Genomic DNA, 19,794 nt, shown 5'->3' on the forward strand with positions numbered 1-19,794 from the left:
ATGATGTTGATATACACGTTTGTCAAGCTCATAAGAGCTGCGGAACTGAGCCGCTGAACATCATACAACTAATAGAAAGGGACGGACAAATATGCATTGTAACATTGTACCCCGTGTAACATTGTGCCCCACCTTACCCTACGTATTGCCTACAGCGACCATCAACGTAGAAGCGGCTATGTAAAGTCTTTAGAGTTCTAACTCGCTTTAGAGATGGTCGGTCTATATTTAGATCGGAGCAACAGGTTTTAAAAGGAAAAACGCTAAAGTTAACACTGTTGAGGCTTTATTTCATTCCGATAGCACCTATTTTGATAATTCAATAATGCACACTATTTCAAGTCACACCACTTACAACACCTTATTGTTCTTAAACTTATAATAATGAAGTCAAATACCGTCCATTTATTAATTTTAATGTCCAATATGAAATTCATTGCCTATTTACGAGTAAATTACTAATTTTCATCAGTTCAATATACTCAATTTTCTCGGATTAACATATTTCGTAATTTCTTACTTATCAAAGATACATTTGCCGCAATAACAAGGTTTATTCAAATAAATTAATACATATTTAAAACAATAAAAAACGTCCAACGTGTTCTAGCGCGTTGAAGTCTTTTCCTAGAGTCGTATTTGCGAAGGCTAAGACGCGGTTTAAAGCTAGTTTACTATTGAGACATAACTTTTAACACTTTTCCAGCAATATAATAGAGCAATTAGCCAGTTACTAAATGATATTTGGCACCAACCTTGCCGGCGTTGCCCAATGCGATTGTTTCAAGCCGCTTGATTCGCGTTTTTGACGTTTTTTATACAAAATATAATCAGTTTCATAGTCTGTACCTACTTTCGATTGCGCTAATGATCTATCTATTGCATCGGTCGAAACATAAGTTTATATTTTATTTCTTAAAGTTTTAATCATAATCTTTTGGAAGATAATATTAACGTCACTAATTGCCATTTTATACTTGTAAGTAATTAAACCTGTTGTAATACAGATAACAAAATGTCTGACAGTGCTGCCACCTAGTGTATGTATGTGTAATGTGTACTAACTACGGGTTTGTCAAATAAATAGTAGTCTNGTTTATTATTTAAAATAAAAAAAATTAACAATCTAATATTGTGTGGCTGGCATAGTGGCATACATTTATTATGGAGGCTGAAAACATTGAATTTTCGGATAGATCAAGTTAATTCTGTAACCCATTACTGATATCGTTTGAAAGAGCTCGTGAAGCACTTTCAGGATCAGTAATCAGTTTTTCGATATCTTGTATAGTTTAGAAATAATCGAGTGAGATCACTTATCGTTTCCACCCTGTATACTCTTCCATTCTTTAAAGTATAGTTTTTATAAATCTCAGAGTGTTTATCGATATTAGGAGCGGTAAGCGCTTCTTTAATCAATTTGATCTCATCATCCGTCATTTGAACCGTACTAAGCCAGCTGTCTTCGTTGACTACGAGAACATCTAAGATGTGACTGTCCTGAGTAGGGAATTCAATTGGATTCCTACTTAATGCGTCAACATGGGACATTTGTGATCCAGGCCTATATTCGACACTAAAATCAAACTCTTGCATCTGGATCCACCAGCGAGCTATACGAGGTATCAAGTCTCTTTTTGTGAAAGTATTCCTCAAAGCGCTACAGTCTGTATATATTTTAAAAGGGATACCTATCAGGTACACACGAAATCTGTTAAGAGAAGCCACTACTGCGAGAGTTTCTAGTTCAAATGAATGAAGTTTTTGTTCGTCATTAGTGGTTTTTCGCCTATAATATGAGACTACATGGAAGTTACCATCAGAGTTCTTTTGTAGTAGTATACCAGCTAGGCCAATTTTACTTGCGTCAGTGTGTAATGTCGTTTCAGCTAGTGGATCATAAAGTGCCAGTATCGGACGTTCAATTAGAGCCCTCTTCAAAGTAGTGAAAGCATTGTCGTGTTCATCGGTCCATTGCCAAGTAGCGTTTTTTCTTAAAAGGTCAGTTAACGGGCGTGCTATTACTGCGAAATCTTTCACAAATCTTCTAAAAAAACTGGCCAAACCGAGAAATTGGCGTATTTCGTGTTGGGTCTTAGGGGTTGGGAATTTAGATACTGCCTCAGTTTTCCTATTTCCTGGTCTTATACCATCGCCACTAACCTCGAATCCAAGAAAATCTATTTTGTCAAAGAAAAAGTTGCATTTAGACAGTTTAAGCGTCAGTCCACCTTTGCGTAGCAAGTCTAAAACTTCTTTTAATCTCGAAATACCCTGGTCAAAATTTTTGGCTGGGATGAGAATATCATCCATGTAGACTATGGCAAATTTTACTTTGGCAGAAGCCAGAATTTTATTTATCGTGTGTTGAAAGACTGATGGCGCATTAACGAGCCCAAATGGCATCCTCAAATACTCGAATTGACCGTCGGGTGTAACGGAAGCAGTCAAATGGGTTGATTCTTCAGAAATGGGTATTTGATAATACCCAGAAGCAAGGTCTAGGGTAGTAAAGAGAGTGTTGCCTGATAATGAATCAAGCTGGTCCTCTACGCGTGGGATGGGATAATGGTCTTTAATCGTCTTCAAATTCAACGCCCTGTAGTCGACGCATAAACGCTTCTCACCAGACTTCTTTTTTACTAAAACTATAGGACTAGCATAGGGGGACGAAGATTCACGTATTATGTTCGCATCTAACATTTCGTTTACAATATTCTGGACCTGTAATTTCTCTGCATGTGACATGCGATATGGGCGATATACAACCGGCTCCGAGTCTTTTAAATTTATAACCATCTCAGTTTCTTGTGTAAACCCCAAATCAGTAAGATTGTTTGAAAAACAGTCTGAGTAAGATTTCAAAAGTTCCACTAATTTTTGCTGTTGGTCATAATTTAAGGTGTTGCCAAAGTTAACAGATTTATTCAAATCAATGTCATTCATCGCGAGTCTACATATGTGTCTAGTATCTCCAGGTCTATTGGTCCGAGTAATTAATGTATTTTTGGCAAAAAACACATCATTAACGGCTAAGTTTTGTACTAAAAAGATGCCAGTCCCATTAGAAAGCTCATATTCGCCAGGTAAGAGGTAATATTCGTAACCGGGTTTTCCTCTTATAGAGCCATGTACATAAACTCTACCGTAAAAGATGAAGAAGAGGTCACAGGGATTGATTTAAGCTCATTCCGTTTTACAATGATCTCATTAGCTACTAACATCACGAGTTTTTCAGAGGTATCGATTGTTTCAAATATTAACTGCGAGGGGGTTTTAGTTATCATAATATTTTGATGGCCCAACAGTACTGAATGCTTCAAGACATCGTCATCGACAACAAACATATCAATTTCTAATGAGATGTCCTGGACATCGACGACACCCCGTACTCGTGCCAAAGCCGGAACAAGGGCTTGACCTACACCCTTTAACAGTGGCAAATTATCTTTCATAAACGTAAGGCCTAAAGATGCGGCATCTGATTGACGAATTAACGAGCATTCGCTACCCAAATCTACAAAACATGACAGTGGTAGATTATTTACGTTAATGGTCATCATATATTTGTCCCTAGTATCAGTGAGATTTGGGCAGAGCGGAGTCTCATTCAGGGTTATTTTTAAAACAGTTTTTTCGGAATTCTCCTTCTCGGTCTTTTGCTCATTAGAATTACGATCTGCACGTTTGTATGGGCATGACAGTATGTTGTGTCCAAGCCTCCGGCAATTATTACATTTAATGATCGGTTTTGGACAGAGAAAACTTGGGTGTCCTTTTATACCGCAATTAAAACATGTTATTGGACCTCTAGAACTGGATGCGGTCGCATTTTGGTTTGAAGAACTACGAGGGGTTGTATTAACTGGTCTCTTATCCAATTTACTTCTAAGATTGTGATTGCTCTCTGTTGTAATACAGATAACAAAATGTCTGACAGTGCTGCCACCTAGTGTATGTATGTGTAATGTGTACTAACTACGGGACGGGTTTGTCAAATAAATAGTAGTCTGTGCTGAACAACCAATGCGTTTTATTAGGTTATGGGCCCAGTCCCGACTTTTTTGTAAAAATTACCAGTTTAATTCACATTGAGTTGCACAAGAATGGCTGTGAACTTGTTAGTAAACGTTCCCAAGTTACGCGGACGAGAAAATTATGACGAATGGGCTTTTGCCGCCGAAAATTACCTCCTCCTAGAAGGCTTGGAAAACAGCATCAAGCAGGAAGATTGTGATGGCGTCAACGCTTCAAATGATGCGAAGACGAAGGCAAAATTAATTATGACCNTTAAAAGGTCCAAGCACATAGATGTGCGCCATCATTTTGTCAAAGATCTAATCACCAGCAATATAATTAAAGTTAATTATTTAGACTCGGGTAAAATGCCAGCTGATGTCTTAACAAAAAGTTTGCCATCTGTAAAACATTATTTTCTGTTAGAAAAATTAGGTTTATGTTTATTGTGATTTATTAAAATGAAACGTTTTGTTATAGAGGGGATGTTGTAATACAGATAACAAAATGTCTGACAGTGCTGCCACCTAGTGTATGTATGTGTAATGTGTACTAACTACGGGTTTGTCAAATAAATAGTAGTCTGTGCTGAACAACCAATGCGTTTTATTAAAACCAAAGTCATTTGTAAAAATAAGGTTTAAAAAAACATTTGGCCTATACTTCTAACGCTATCTACCCAACCCGTAGACCTGATGTTCGTATAATATTTGTCCCTTTTCATCTTATACGACATAGAGGGTCCGACGCAGAATGTGCACTTGGCAAAATGAGCATTTCACAAAATGCGCACGTTTCCATACTAATTTTATGGAAACGAAACGAAACTCTAGCCCTTTGTTTTATAGAAAAGTGCGCATTTTGCGAAGTGCACATTCTGCGTCGGACCCGGCGTAGATTGTTTAAAAACCACTGTAATGACTGCATTAAATCGGAACAAGTATTACTATAGTCTGAGGAGAAAAGTAGTTTTACTGACCTTTATTTTAGACAGTGAAAAGCCGAGCCGGCTGTTAATTTATTTTCATCTTGTAACGCTAACGAGATCACCTAGCAGGATGCGCGCGCAGCGAGATGGAATGTTCTAATTGGTGGTAACGGTGCGCTGCTCACCGCCGGACCATGAAAACGGCACCACCAGCCATGGGCGACCAGAATAACGCCAATATTTGATCATCGGAAATTATGACGTATGGACGTGGTACGTAACGCTGCGTTTTTCGGTACGCGGCCTCCATTCCAGAACCTTTCTGCACCATCGGCCGTCAGTTCTGCGTACTATATGCCCTGCCCATTGCCACTTCAGCTTGCTAATCCGTCGGGCTATGTCAGCGACTTTGGTTTGTTTACGGATCTCCTCATTTTTGATTCGATCTCGCAAAGAAACACCAAGCAACATTTACTCTAAGATGTTTTATTACTTAAAAAGGTCTAGAGACCACATATTACAACTACCAGGTGGACCAGACCCCAAATTTACAAATGATCTTTGATTAAAGAAAAGAAAGCACTTCTCTAAAACCTACTCATTACTTTGTGTGTTTTCAAACAGCCCGTATATCATACTATAAGTATGTTCAAATGAATACGATATTCCATATCTCTAGAGCAGTATTTAGGAACAGTAACGGTGCGCAGACGCATAGAGCATGAAAACGGTGGACCACACACACTCCCGTTGCCGGCGAGCATTGCGGAAAATTGCTCTATCATAATCATGTACCCCGGCACGAGATTACCGTGATTTCGAGGGTTATTAGAACCAAGTGTCTGCCTTCGAAAGCCTAGATAAACTTGTGAGCTAGACAATGTTGCATTTGCGATAGATTTTATTCCGAAATCGATTCACGACGTGGTACAAAACACGCCGAAGCAAATGGATTGATATAGGTATTAAAACAGTTCACGTATGATGTTTCTTTTTCTAAATTATTTACTGTACAAATTGTCGTTCTTTAATTATAATTATGTTTAGGTTACTGTGTGATTTACTAACCATAGTTTATAAGACCTTTGTTACTAACACTTTTATGGGCTATGCCTGAAATAAATACCTTTTATTTATTTATTTAACTACACGGGCCCGTTTCACAAATTTTATTTTATATATTAATACGGGATTATGTTTTATTCATATTTTTACCATTATTCATTTTATCAATGAATAATAAGTACCTACCTACTGTTAATGTCATCTTTGCACTTTTGAAAGCCTTGTAGAATCTTTTATGCCTGTTTATAACTGGTTTTTCGAGAAGTCCTATCAAAGTGTAGCTCATGTTGGCTTAACTCGTGTAGATTTTAGTTTGTCTCAGAAAATAATTTATCGCGGATATTACAATTTACCAAAAAAAACGCATGTTACAATTTACCAAAAAAACGCAATCAAAAAATCCAAAGTGATCAAATCTTGAATTTTTTTTTCCTTCTTCAATGTTTAATACCAAAATTCATCAAAATGTATTCGATTCAGGCATTAATATGCAGTTATTATCCAGATTTCCTTTCTGAAACTTTATGATAGAGTAATGAAATGAGAAAATAAGAGTAGTCTTCAAAATATTCAATCTAAAATCAAAAGGCGTGCGAAATAAAAAATATAGTTAAAAATACACAAAGCATTGAAAACTTTGTTACAGATCCCCGGTAATAATGCAGACTCAACTATAGCAAAATGATAACATGCGTGAAGAGCTGAAGCATAGTTGAAGTACATACAATAGGTTCGCTAGATAATTAATTTTAAATATTTTTTCACTAGATAATTAATTCAATTAAGTTTAAGCAATAAGCTTACCTAGCAAAGACGACAGAAATTCAAAGTATTATAACAAATGTCTTTATAAACACCCTTTTCCAGGTAGTTCCTACTTTAATTAGGTTTCCTACTTTAATTTTAGTGCCTACTTTAATTTGCCTTTGTGAGTAAGTAGCTGTAGGTATTCAAAGTAAGTCTCTCAGATAAATCACTTCAATAGCGTCTCGAATTGAGTACTAATTCTTAAAACATTTCGAGTACTCGTATATTTCTAGTACATCTGTACCTAGACTCCAAATCGGGTGTAGTCAACTAGATATTCCGATCTCTATAGTAATAGTCGGTACATTTACTGTTACAACCAGTGTTGTAATTTACATTATACAGAATATTAAACAGCATCCTACGTAAAGGTATAATTCCACTGGTGTGCGCTACTGTCTTCTTAGTCAAACATGCGCGCGAACTCGTGAAAGCGTTAGAACCGCGCGCACGCAAAGGGGACGCATGCACTGAGGCTTGCTTCAGATGTACGGATGACAGCACATCAAGCTTCACACTGTGGCATCTTATGTATTTGGAAAAAGAGCGATTTTACAAAAACAATGTAAAATATAATAGTGACGTGACGTCGGTACAAAATGTAGGTGTTGCTGAAAATAACTACCAACTGCTTACTTTGAAATGAAACGATATCATACCACTTCTTCTGGATGGTCACGACGAGACAGAGTTTTACAAAGACTCTACAAAGAATATTGAAGCTTTATGGGATTTGTTATTACGAACAAGAAGATTTGCTACGAAAACTAAGTCGATCAAGTTGATAATTTGCTTTCTACGAAACGTTACGAATTATTGTGAAACAAAAAAATAAAGGAAAGTGCTGAATGAATTTTTGACATGTTCAATACCGGCTATGTAATAAACAGAGTGAAGTTACTGACCTACCTTCACAAAAACACGGCAGATACGGAACAATTGGCAAACGAAAGAGAACCGGGCAGTATCAACAAAATCAGTTTCGTCAATGCGTATTAGACACGCGGCGGGAGCCGAACCGGTGACCCCAGCGGACAGTTACAACTATTTAACCAATTGAACCCAATTGCGTGCTCTATCGAATTCTGAGGCGTTTGGAATTGTGTGGATGTGTTAGCTAATACATTTGAAGACTTTAAACTGCGTAAGATTCTAAGGGTGGATTCGAACAAACAAGAGTAAATATTAAATATTAATCTCAAAATAAATCGTCAGTTTTGACATATTTCCCATACTGAAACTGTCAATGTGCCAGTTATACCAGAAGTTATTCTCGGATAAAAGTTTGGTCGAATCTGGCCTAATATAATCTGAGAATCTTTCTTTATTATTTAAAAAAAATTAACTTATGATTTTTATGTTCATAAGTGAAGCTCGCATTGATGTCATTTTCGGTTAAAATTACGCATTCTTAAAACCAACAGTAAAGATATAATCGATTCTACTCTTTTCGATCGATTAACTAAAGTCAAACTTGCAAAAAAAGTGGAACCAGAAACTTAATTATTACTTTTACCACAATTACAACAATATTAAAGCCCATTAATTACAACGAATGCGTGAATAATATCGTTTTGTTAATCAACTAATTAATTAATAATTTATCATCGTTCGCTTGGAAGAAAACTTAACTTCCGTTTAAAAATAAACGAATAACAATTACAGAAAGAGTGAGTAAAAGGATATCGTTAAACTAGGTAGTTTAATTGCATAATAATGATTGTATAAAGAACACTAATAATATAATTAACTCAGTAATGACTATTCAAAGCACTTTTGTTATTTATTATCTTTATAATGGTGATAAATGTTCTCGATGTCACTGAACTTGTATTTTACTTGACTAATATTATAATTGTTTTATTTAACCATCATCATCATCATCAACAGCCCTTTACAGTCCACTGCTGGACTATGAGCCTCCTCCTCTATAGTGGAGGGTTTTGCCATAATCCCCACGCTTGGCAGCATGGCCGTAGCTAGGGGGGGGCATTGTGGGGCAATGCCCTACCTTGAAACCACAATGCCCTACCTTAAAAATATCTAAAACTAAGATAAATTATTATAATTAAATTGTTTGTTCATAGTTTGAGAAAAAAAATGTAGCGATAGGTATCTAAGTTTGCAACAAAATTTATAATGTGATGGTAAGACTCTTGTATTGGTTCAAACTAAAGCCGATGAAACGGAACGCACCAATGACAAATGTCATGATGACATTTTGCTGAATAAAAACAAAACGTCAAAACAAAAACAACCTCAAATGGATATTGTTTATATTTTATTGAATTTCAGGTGTTTTATCAGTGAATGCAAAAAAAAGTGTTACATTCTTTGTTCTGTGTATAGATGGCATTCGAAGCGCCATCTCATGAAGCGATGGGTTTATACAAAGAATTAGAATAGGGCTATAGTTATTATGTTTTAAATGTTTTTTATTATTATGTTAGTTAATTATTATAATAAGTACGCAAAAACAATGTGATCTTAATGATATTTTTGGTCGTTTCTATTTACTCGTATCACCCCACCCAATAATTAATTATTACCTCACTCTCACTCAGACGTGGATCTCTACATCCAAATCTGGAAGTTCAACCATCTTATTCACTTGTTCTTCATCATTGAGGATTTAATAGTTCTTAGATCCATGCTCATGCACTGTCACAGTAATTATTTGTCTACGAATAACTATTCACATGATGGTGATATACATGGTGATTGATTTAGGAGCCCGTGTTTGGACGGCAGATCAATTATGATAATTTTTTTACTTCCGCCCTACCTGTAACTAATGCTGCCCTACCTCAAATTCGACCCTAGCTACGGCCCTGCTTGGCAGGCGGGTTGGAGATTGCAGTTTATAAGATTGATGTTTTTCAGAGAGCGCTGCTGCCCATTCTCTGTTTGATGTGTAGTCTTATTTAACCATTCTATTATTAACAATTCTATTATTATAAATAGGTACACATAAAAGTACTCGTACTTTAAATATTTAAAATATATAAATACTAGCTGTGCCCGCGACTTCGTACGCGTGAAAACCCGTTTTCGCAACATTTTTCATTATAGCTCTGCTCCTATTGATGTTGTATAGCCTATAGCCTTCCTCGATAAATGGGCTATCTAACACTGAAATAATTTTTCAAATCAAACCAGTAGTTCCGGAGATTAGCGCGTTCAAGTAAACTAACAAACTCTTCAATTTATAATATTAGTATAGATAAATCACTTAAAATATTAACCTGCTGGAAAAGTAGAGTTTACAAAACTTTGCCCTGAGTTTCAAATCTGTGACGACGTTTCTTCCTTGTTTTATAGCGTCAAAACTTTAGTGATGGCCTTACACAAACGTAGCGAGGCCAATTTCTAGGTCTCTAACTACTTATTAACATTCAAATCGAGTACTTATTTACTCATATTAAATCATAAATGATAAATAAATCACAGATTTATTCGACGACAAACATAGTAGAACACACTTAACAAAGTAATAGGCCTTTGAACTTCTTGAAAAGTCTTTATTGGGGAAATTCCTACGAGTAAGTATTTTTAAAATGTTTAATCGTAAATCATGATAAAAAAATATTTTCCAGTCCGAAAGACAGCAAAGAATCAACGTTCAACATTAAAAATAATCATTGTCTGACGAACCAATATTTAACAACAATAAAAATGGTCAACTCCAAGTTATTGTTACTTTCAACAACATTAACTTATTTGCTATGGCGCGAAATCGAACTTGCGACCTTGGGCGATAGAATGGTGTCTGGTCAGTATAAAATGGCGCCAAATTAGTCTCATAATACTATCATTTAATTTTTTTAAATAACCTATAACACTTCTAAAGCATAATAAAATAATCAAACAATGCCTTCTTTACAAGCTTTTTTAAAATTAAATGTAATATCATTACTATAGAGCAAAGATTGAGTAGATTCTACTTAATAACTTGAATTACCACTTGTACCTATCTTACAGAAGAAAAGCAATCACTGAGTCATCATTTAGGTACGAGTTTGCCAACATACCACTAAGTTCACAAAGCAACCGCCTATCAACTTACAAAATGCCAATTTAGTTGCCATTCAACTTGCAAAACTAATTTTACAACTACCTCCCACCGAAACTAACGTGGATTACTTACACCATTTCCCGATCAAAACAAAAAACCCAAACAAAAGATATTGAACGAGTTAATAACAAAAAAACACTGTTTACCTCAGCTCTAGATCCTTAGTCCAAGTTTTAACACCTCACTATCACAAGTCACAGTTAAAAAGTCACACAAAATACTTTATGAGCGTAGTTATGAATATAACTCGATATTATTCACAGTGACAACGCGTGCGGAGCGGTCGGCGCGCGCGGACGGACTGAGCGAGCCGGCGTCCAGTGCCGGCCGAGATATGTAATCATTGCACATACCTACATCTGTACTAGAAAACGTATTAAATCGCTTGGATGCTGTGTTTGCCAATAAATTACTGGCAGCCTTGATACGGCAGAGAGCACACGATCGCCTCTAGTCTATGGACGAGTGCGCTTGCCCACCTAATTCAGCAAATGATACATCTGCAGCCGATTGGAAAATGTATTGCGCTCGCTGAGATATTTTGTGTAAGGATATAAATGAATGTGTTGTTCCACTTTGAAATAATGTTGTAGAAATTGTGTTAATATTTATTGTTATCGACCTAGCTTCGCAAATATTATTTTTTGCTTCTTGCGATTAGCATATGATTCTGTACGTAATAATAACTAAGTATAGTCCGTTAAAATAATCCACTATTATTAACCATACATCAAAAAAAATAAAACCAAAATTTTAAAAATAACGCTTCACTTTTTTGTCGTGGCAAATGCACAAGCCGTGCGAGCCAAAAAAAACGCTTCACTATCCCGCCAAAAAATTTGTCAACTTTGATTATTAATTTTATACCTACTTGGAAATCACTTTAAAAACCCATTCCATAATTAAAAATTGTAAGTACTACGGTACTACATAACATGTAGGATATTTTGACAAATAGGCTACTTACGAGATACGAGTACCTAGAAATAGGTAGAGCTCTGGCTAAATTGATAAAGTAGTTAAGTAACCAATAAAATTGTGTTAACTAGCTGTCTGATAAACTAAAGGCAGTCTAATGACAGCATCCTGCTAAGTGCGCTGTGAGAAACTATCTCGCAACAGGAAAAAGCTCCAGCAATTTAATATTGTCGGCTTGAACCATTAAATTGTTAAATCCAATGTGTATTAATGTAGCAATCGAAGAAAGATCTAAAATAGAGATATAATTAACTTGATTGCATTATTAGCTTTGCTTGATTGATCTAGGTCCGCAGAAAAAGTCAACAATCGTTTACGAAAGCGATTCTGTAAAATTAAATGTAGAGTATTGAATTGTACAGAGGACGACACATTCGTTAGAGATCTCACTTAGGAATGAAGCGATCACGAAATCGAATTAAAGACTTTTTCGTTAGTAATCGAATCAATGTAGAGTGCCAGATTGGCTATCGGAAAATATGTAGACAAAAAGTAGATGAGGTGAACTTTTCACTCATAAATGAGCTTCTCTCATGGAAAGCCTTTGGCAGTTTACCTAACAGTGACGCGACCTATTCCTTGAAAGGGATTTTAATACACTAGAGGTCAATAGCGCAACAAATGGATGGTCACTAAAAGTTTCCAAAAAGTTACAAAAGTAATTTTTTCTCTGTTTAAAAATAAATCAGCCTAAGAGCGCTGTAGGACAATATTTTCAGTTTAAGCTGTAGCTCAGATGGAAAAGAGCAGTCGCCCGGCAAGCGAAAGGTCGTTGAAAGGTTTCAAGTTATTTTAAAAATATTTAGATCGAGAGGCGACTCTTCGACAGTTTTTTTTTAATAACTAGGTAGGTATTCACATTTCACTCTCAATATTCACTAATTCTTATATTATATTCTTTTTATTCTATTAAATCAACTAAAATGATATTAATTGTGTGATTGACCGAACAACCTCCTCAAAACAAAAGTCCCTCGCGTGAAGGAATCCCAGCCAACGCTCTGAATAAAACATTAAACGATTATCAAATATTGACGCAAAAACAGACCCGGCCTGTCGCACAGCTGAAGGTGAAAACGATTAGTAACATCTGCTTTACAGGCAATCACAGTTACTAGATAACTAGCTTTCCGTCACAGAAAAACTTTATCGAGCGCGTCTCTTTTTCAAAAACCGGGATAAAAACTATTCTATGTCCTTTCCCGGGACTCAACCTATCTCTATGCCAAATTTCATCAAAATCGGTTCAGTGGTTTAGGCGTGAAAGCGAGACAGACAGACAAACAGACAGAGTTACTTTCGCATTTATAATATTAGTATAGACAATTGACTCTACCACAGGACTCTTTAGTATCATAAATGTATGAAATCTGTATCAAAACTAGCATTTTATAAAACCCTAGTCAAGAATGAGATCCGTTAATTTGAAAATCACAGAAAATTATGCATGGTATGGCGCAGCACACTAATATTTCTTACGTGCTGGACTGGGAGAAAAAGAAAAGAATGTGATACACTAAACTTATCCCTGAGGCATCGAAGAGGCTGATTATGGGGTAAAAAGCGCTTTGGGTACCACGCAAATCATGCACGAGAGCATTCCCAAAAAAGGTTGCCTACTTACTAAATAATATAGACAACTAGCGGCCGCCTGCGACTTCGTACGCATGGATCCTGTTTTACCCCCTTTTCCCGAATTTTCTTTGTTATAAACCTCACGGAGCCCGAGACCTTTCTAACGAATGCAAAACCGTGGAAATCGGTTCGTGCGTTCTGGAGTTATAGCGTCAGGGAGGAAAACCCGACTTATTTTTATATAGTAGATTAGTAGGCAACTAAATAATTTATACATTAACATTTTGGTTTTTTTACAAAGTCTTAGTACCACGAATTAACTATCAGGTTATATCATAAGGAATATGGGTTACAGAAATATTAAACTATGTACTAGGGCACTATTTAAGTTGTGAGCCTCGACAACATAACGTATTGTTAGACGACATCTGATACTTTTAATGAAAAGTTTGACATTTTTGACTACTACCTTATTCAAAACTTTTTATCATTTGAGCACGTTTTGTATTATTAACATTGAATTGAAAATTATCTTGACTACAAAAACATGGAATTGACTTGCGAAAATTTTCGCGCGAAGATTTATTATGACTTTCGACGTGGTTAATCAATACAAAACTGAAGCGGTCAGCTAAATTTCACTTTTGTTGATAAAGATCTGTCCTTTACCATTGTAAAACGCTAGTTTAAGAAGTATAATATTGTATGTCATTGGCTCACCAGTGAACTTTGCGAAAGTCGTCCAAAATGACTAATAGTGGCGGAAAACATTGATGTTGTCAGAAAAATGGAAGAGAAACCTCGTCATGTGATATATCGTAAGATTGAGATAATCTTAGGCATTAATTCCACTAGCAGTAATAAAATATTGTATGACCATATTATGGTTAATACGTTTTTATCTCGATGGATGTTACAAAAATTTTCAAACGCTCAATAGGACGCTTGTGTCGTTTAGTCCTTGGAAATGTTTGATAAATACGTTTAAAAAGCTTTAAAAGCCGTTTTTAAAATTATGACAGTTGACGAATTAAGAATCTATGCATAATGCTCCTGAAAATAAACAACTATCGACTATGGAGGTGTTTTAAGATGAACCAATTCCAACAAAAGTCCCATGCGCTCGGAACACTTTGAAACTTACGGTCGCCTATTTTTCCGAAATATCCGATTATATGACAGAAACGTCACTAGAGAAATTTATAATGGTTAATTCTTAATAGTAAACAGCCAATTTTTTTCCAGAAGTCTTCAGTTTAATAAGGGAAACTGACTAGCATAGTCGAATCGCCATTCGTGACGAAAATGTGAGCTTTTACACGCCCCGTCAAACAACTGACTATTTGAACACTCAAAATATGAAATAAACAGGTCCAACGCTACAAAATTCTTGCTTGGAATCTAAACACTTCTTTTGGTACCCATATATTAAAATTAAATGCGTGAACAGCGATTTATGTAGCCAGAAGCAACTGTCGTTGTGGTCAAAAACCATGCTTTGGAGGTACCTCAAGCTGAGTGGAAAAAATGCTATGAAAAGTGTATCGGACACATTAAAAAGTACATAAATCATGAAAGACAATACCAATAAACGCAATCAATACCATTTTACTAATAAACTACTTTGTATTCATAGTTAGGCTCACAACTTAGATAGTGTCCCACGTATAATCAGGATTGAAACGGTGCGTCATCGTAATCAATTCTCAATATTGTATCGAACTCTTCCATTTGTCACTTGACGCTATATTACAAAATGAATTCTTATCGGATTAAACTATTATACCGATAGAAATTATGCCTTTCAGATAATCTAAAGGGCACGAAAATCCCCTTAGTTGCCCAATAATTCAATACACCATGGTCAAACTGTCACCACAACTGTTGGCCAAGCACGGAAGTGTATACCATCGTGCCCAATGCAAATCGCATCACTAATGCTAATGCGAAAGCTATTATCTAACAGCAGTAACAAAACGATGGCAAAATGCTTCACAACTCGAGATGTGCCGAAGAAACTAGCATTATCATCGTAAAACACATCGCATCGTACTGTGGTAGAGACTAACTAAATGATTAGGTTTTTTATTGGTAGTCAAGCTGAATCCTGACTGCACAATAGTAGGGGGAAAGAAAGTAGAGAATACTCAACCCCGCCCGCTATAATAAGTACCTAGGTACTTCAACATATTAGGACACAAGTCCAGCGTAAACTGGTTACATTAGATACGTTGAGGACGTCCCTCACTGATGAGAATCGCGACCACAGATAAATAATAAATCTTTAAATAAATCTTTGGACAATTTCACACAGCGCCAGCTAGCCCCAAAGTAAGCAACTTAATGCTTGTGTTATGGGTGCTAGTTTAACGGATATACTACTTATATACTTTTTTTTTTTAAATACATAAATATTGTACATAGTCACACCCAGACCCGTCACAGAAATTAAAATTCATCATTTCAATTTCTGCCCGGCCGGGAATCGAACCCGGGACCTCTCGTCATAGTAGTCCGTTCTAAACCACTACACCAAACGGCCGACAGATAGTGTTCCTCCACAGACTGCGGTCATAAGCTGTGTGGACCGCACGATGCAAACTCCCGCCCACCGTCTTCCTCACTGCGTCCGACCATCTCATCGGTGCCCTGCTCCGAGCACGTTTCATAGGTCGACATTTTACATCATAGGTATTGGCTCTGGCTCATATTTACAATCTCATCCAAACGATGCAGAAACGACACTATTTACTGAGCGAGCCCGTCAATCAATCGCGGCTTCAAAGTCTTGACTTATTAAATTTTGTATGAATTTGGGAACAAGGTATTAGGCAAGAAATTCCATTTGTGCTGTGCGCATAGGGGGTATGTCTAGGTGGTCTATTGTGAGTGTAGCTGGAATGATGGTAGCGAAATCAGAAGCTAATTAAATCGTAGATAAACCAACTAAATTCAATCAGAGTAACGAACTAAGAATTATGCGAAACGAAACGTCGACAAAAATGGCGAGACACTTTCATTGTAATACACGGTTGGCTGGCACGCTATCCAGCAGATAAACTATTGGGTATTGACAACGTGTGGCTAATTACCAATAATGCCACGCTCTGACTCAGATGATTCCGAAAAAAGAAATTAAGTGCGATAAATTCGTGAATGCAATATTAGTCCAGTCAATAAAGCATTATAGATGGAAAACTGTAGAACACAATTTCTGACTTCAGGACTTTATTTAGACTAGTTAGGAGGTGAACATAGCAAAAGTCCCCGCCCTTAGCCCTTGAGCCGGCGGGGAGAGGGGGGTTTAAAGGTGCCACTTTTCGGTTTTTCGCTTAATCCTCGGAAACTATCCGTCCTAGTGACATGACTCCTTTGAACCAAAAAAAGCATATTCAATTTGCTACAGGTGAGATAGACAAGTTTTTCTATAAATTGTATAGTTTTCGCGGCATCTGCTCTAGAAGGTCTGTTTTTGAACAGTCTGTTTTTGAATTTTTGAACGTCAATACCTACATAACCGTTTGAGGTATATTTATGAAATTTGAAGCTGATGTACATCTTGCAAGTCTCAATACATGAGCCAAATTTGAAGTGTTAATGCACAGTAGTTTTTGAGTGATGAGGAGTCAAAAGTGGCTCAAAGTGATTCGTCTAAATATACGCACGGTGTAGTCCCCTCGCTGGAACTAGGCTTAACATGCTCCCGCATGTCTAGAATGATTGCTCAATGTTGATTTAGTCGATTTTCTCCTGATGGGAACATGTAAGACAAAAATAAAATTTCCAATATTACAGACCTTCTAGAGCAGATGCCGCGAAAACTATACAATTTATAGAAAAACTTGTCTATCTCATCTGTAGCAAATTGAATATGCTTTTTTTGGTTCAAAGTAGTCATGTCACTAGGACGCATAGTTTCCGAGGATTAAGCGAAAAACCGAAAAGTGGTACCTTTAAACCCCCCTCTCCCCGCCGGCTCAAGGGCTAAGGGCGGGGACTTTTGCTATGTTCACCACCTAACTAGGCTAAATAAAGTCCCGAGGTCAGAAATTGTGTTCCACGGATTTCTCTCTACACCGTCGTTAAGGCATTCATTGACTGGACTATATAGACATTTTGCTGAATATAAATTTTCCTAAAAATATGTTGCTGCTGTACTGATGACGATAAAAATAACATGTTAAGTTTGAACATATCAAAAGCTGCATAATTAACACTGCCTAATTACAGTGCTTCTGAATGTGAAAGTGATTCTGAATGGAAATCCAACTTTAAACTCAGGGTTAACAAAAGCAAACGCTGACGCCATTCTCTAACACTCAATTTTACTATTAATGAAACACCTTAGACAAATTAAATTCGCTACAATTGACAAATTGTTAGGTATACGAGTACAACTTGTTTTCACTGGTCACTATTTCAACAAGTCAAAACAAACAAAAACTAAAAAGCAATTTCATCAACGGACCGGTGGGTACCTCTATTACCGTAATATTTTCATGTCACTGACTCAAGATAAGTGATTAGTAGTAAACAAGTCGGTGTACATTAGAAACCCATTAAACGAAAGTGATGATCATGCTGAATTACAGCAAAAAGTAAGCACAAAAACAAGCTTACTTAGAACATAATAATTTGTAATCACTTTCGTTGCAGACTCTCATTACGTAGAGGTTATTATGTAAATACGATAATTTATAAATCATTAGTTTTATTAAAGAACATAAAATGCAACTTCAGTAAAAAGATTCCTCTGGATTCTAGATCTTTTGCTATAATTATTGTACATATGTTTTGTGTATTAGGAACCGAAAGACCAAGACAACGTATTTAAATAAATAAAATGTACATACAGGAAGGAAAACTTTAAAACTAAGTCATTATAAAGAAAAACACTTTTATAAATCGCATTCAAATTCATTTATTCACACATCATTTAGTATAAATTGTACAATAGTACAGTCAATTGGCTAAAAAAATAAATAATTGGAAAGTTCATACAATAAATAAAAGATTGACGAAAATATATCAATCATGATTCTTGACTGCGATTGTACGCAATATAAGTTAGAGTTACTAGTCTTCAGGTAGGTACTCGTTCACTATCATTTTTTCACTGGTAAAAATAAGTATGAAAATATATTTCCGTCTTGCAAGTCAAATAAATAAAAACAAGAAATTTGTACATGGTAACATCACTCGCAAAATGTGCATTTACAATTCTCACATTATCACACAACTAAAATTAAATTAATCTACATTAATTTCATAAAAGTACTTTTACGTACAACAGATTTTAACTTAATCAACGTGCCTATTTGACGTGAAAATGAATGAAAACTAGTAAAATTCATTCGTTAAAAATCCATTACAAATAATAAGTAGGTATAAAAACTGTATATGGTTCAAAAACCTTGAATACTGAATTTGAAATTCTTAAGTTGAGATTCTTTTGAGACAAAATCATTTAGGATTTCATTATATTCGTATCAAATCCATAAATGTATATAAAATGTTACAAAATTACATATAAATCGCATCGAAAACTTCATATAAACGCCTAAGGCACCAATTACAAGCATTTTACACATCAAAATTGTAAAGAAGTAACAATGGTTACGTAATATAAGGCGTATTAATGTAAAACTTCTATAAAAAGTTCATTGTAAATTGTTTATAAAAGGGGTGTCATTTATTTAAGAACTGTCTGTGTATTTTCACACGCGTTAAAATCATTTTTCAGATCAGAGCCTTAGTTTTCATATTTACATAACTTTCCACTCAACCAAAATCTCATTTGTATGAGATTGCTTGCAATATAGGGGTCAAACTACATTGCAAGATCCACATAATTAATATAAATAAAATATACACTATATTTTAAGTTACGTGATGTGACATTTAAAATAAATAAAATACGAATTCATTCAGTACTTTCTACGCCTATAAATTATAAATATACATACATGCAGACATGCGTAAAAAGTTTTTTTTGATGCCGTCAGTACCAACACCTGGTAAACATTTTTGCTGTCGACGATACTACAAGAGTTCGATCGAGAAATATTTGATTAATATTAAAATTCGCTACCGACAATCAATTAACATCACGCAAGTTTTTAATGAATAACAATGCATTTCATCGCAGCACCTTCTAGGTGGATTACACAAACTCTATAGTTATCGTACTAGAGTCCAAAATAGCATAACTGGTTAATTACTGGGATAAGCATGTTAAAATTAATGTTTAATGTTATATTTAAAGTAAAACTACGTGCACTTAAAGTAAGCAATAAATAAACATCGGTGGATTAACTATTTAATTTGTACTATCACGCTGAGTGCGGAA

General features: G+C 35.7%; 1 protein-coding gene across 2 annotated transcripts in view; it reads right to left on the reverse strand.

Moving 5' to 3' along the window:
- The window catches only part of LOC114357147 (putative GPI-anchored protein pfl2), an 88,728-nt gene extending 77,501 nt beyond the window's left edge, over positions 1-11,227 (reverse strand). The window contains exon 1 of one of the 2 annotated variants that reach the window (XM_028310644.1): positions 11,039-11,226. The gene's annotated coding sequence lies outside the window, so the exon portion shown is untranslated. Of the gene's footprint in view, positions 1-11,038 lie in introns of both variants that reach the window. The other variant, XM_028310643.1, reaches the window with a different exon arrangement.
- Between the last annotated feature and the right edge of the window lie 8,567 nt (positions 11,228-19,794).

This window comes from Ostrinia furnacalis, unplaced genomic scaffold, assembly GCF_004193835.3.
Source record: "Ostrinia furnacalis isolate ACB-3 unplaced genomic scaffold, ASM419383v2 OfSCF3056, whole genome shotgun sequence".
NCBI lineage: Eukaryota > Metazoa > Arthropoda > Insecta > Lepidoptera > Crambidae > Ostrinia > Ostrinia furnacalis.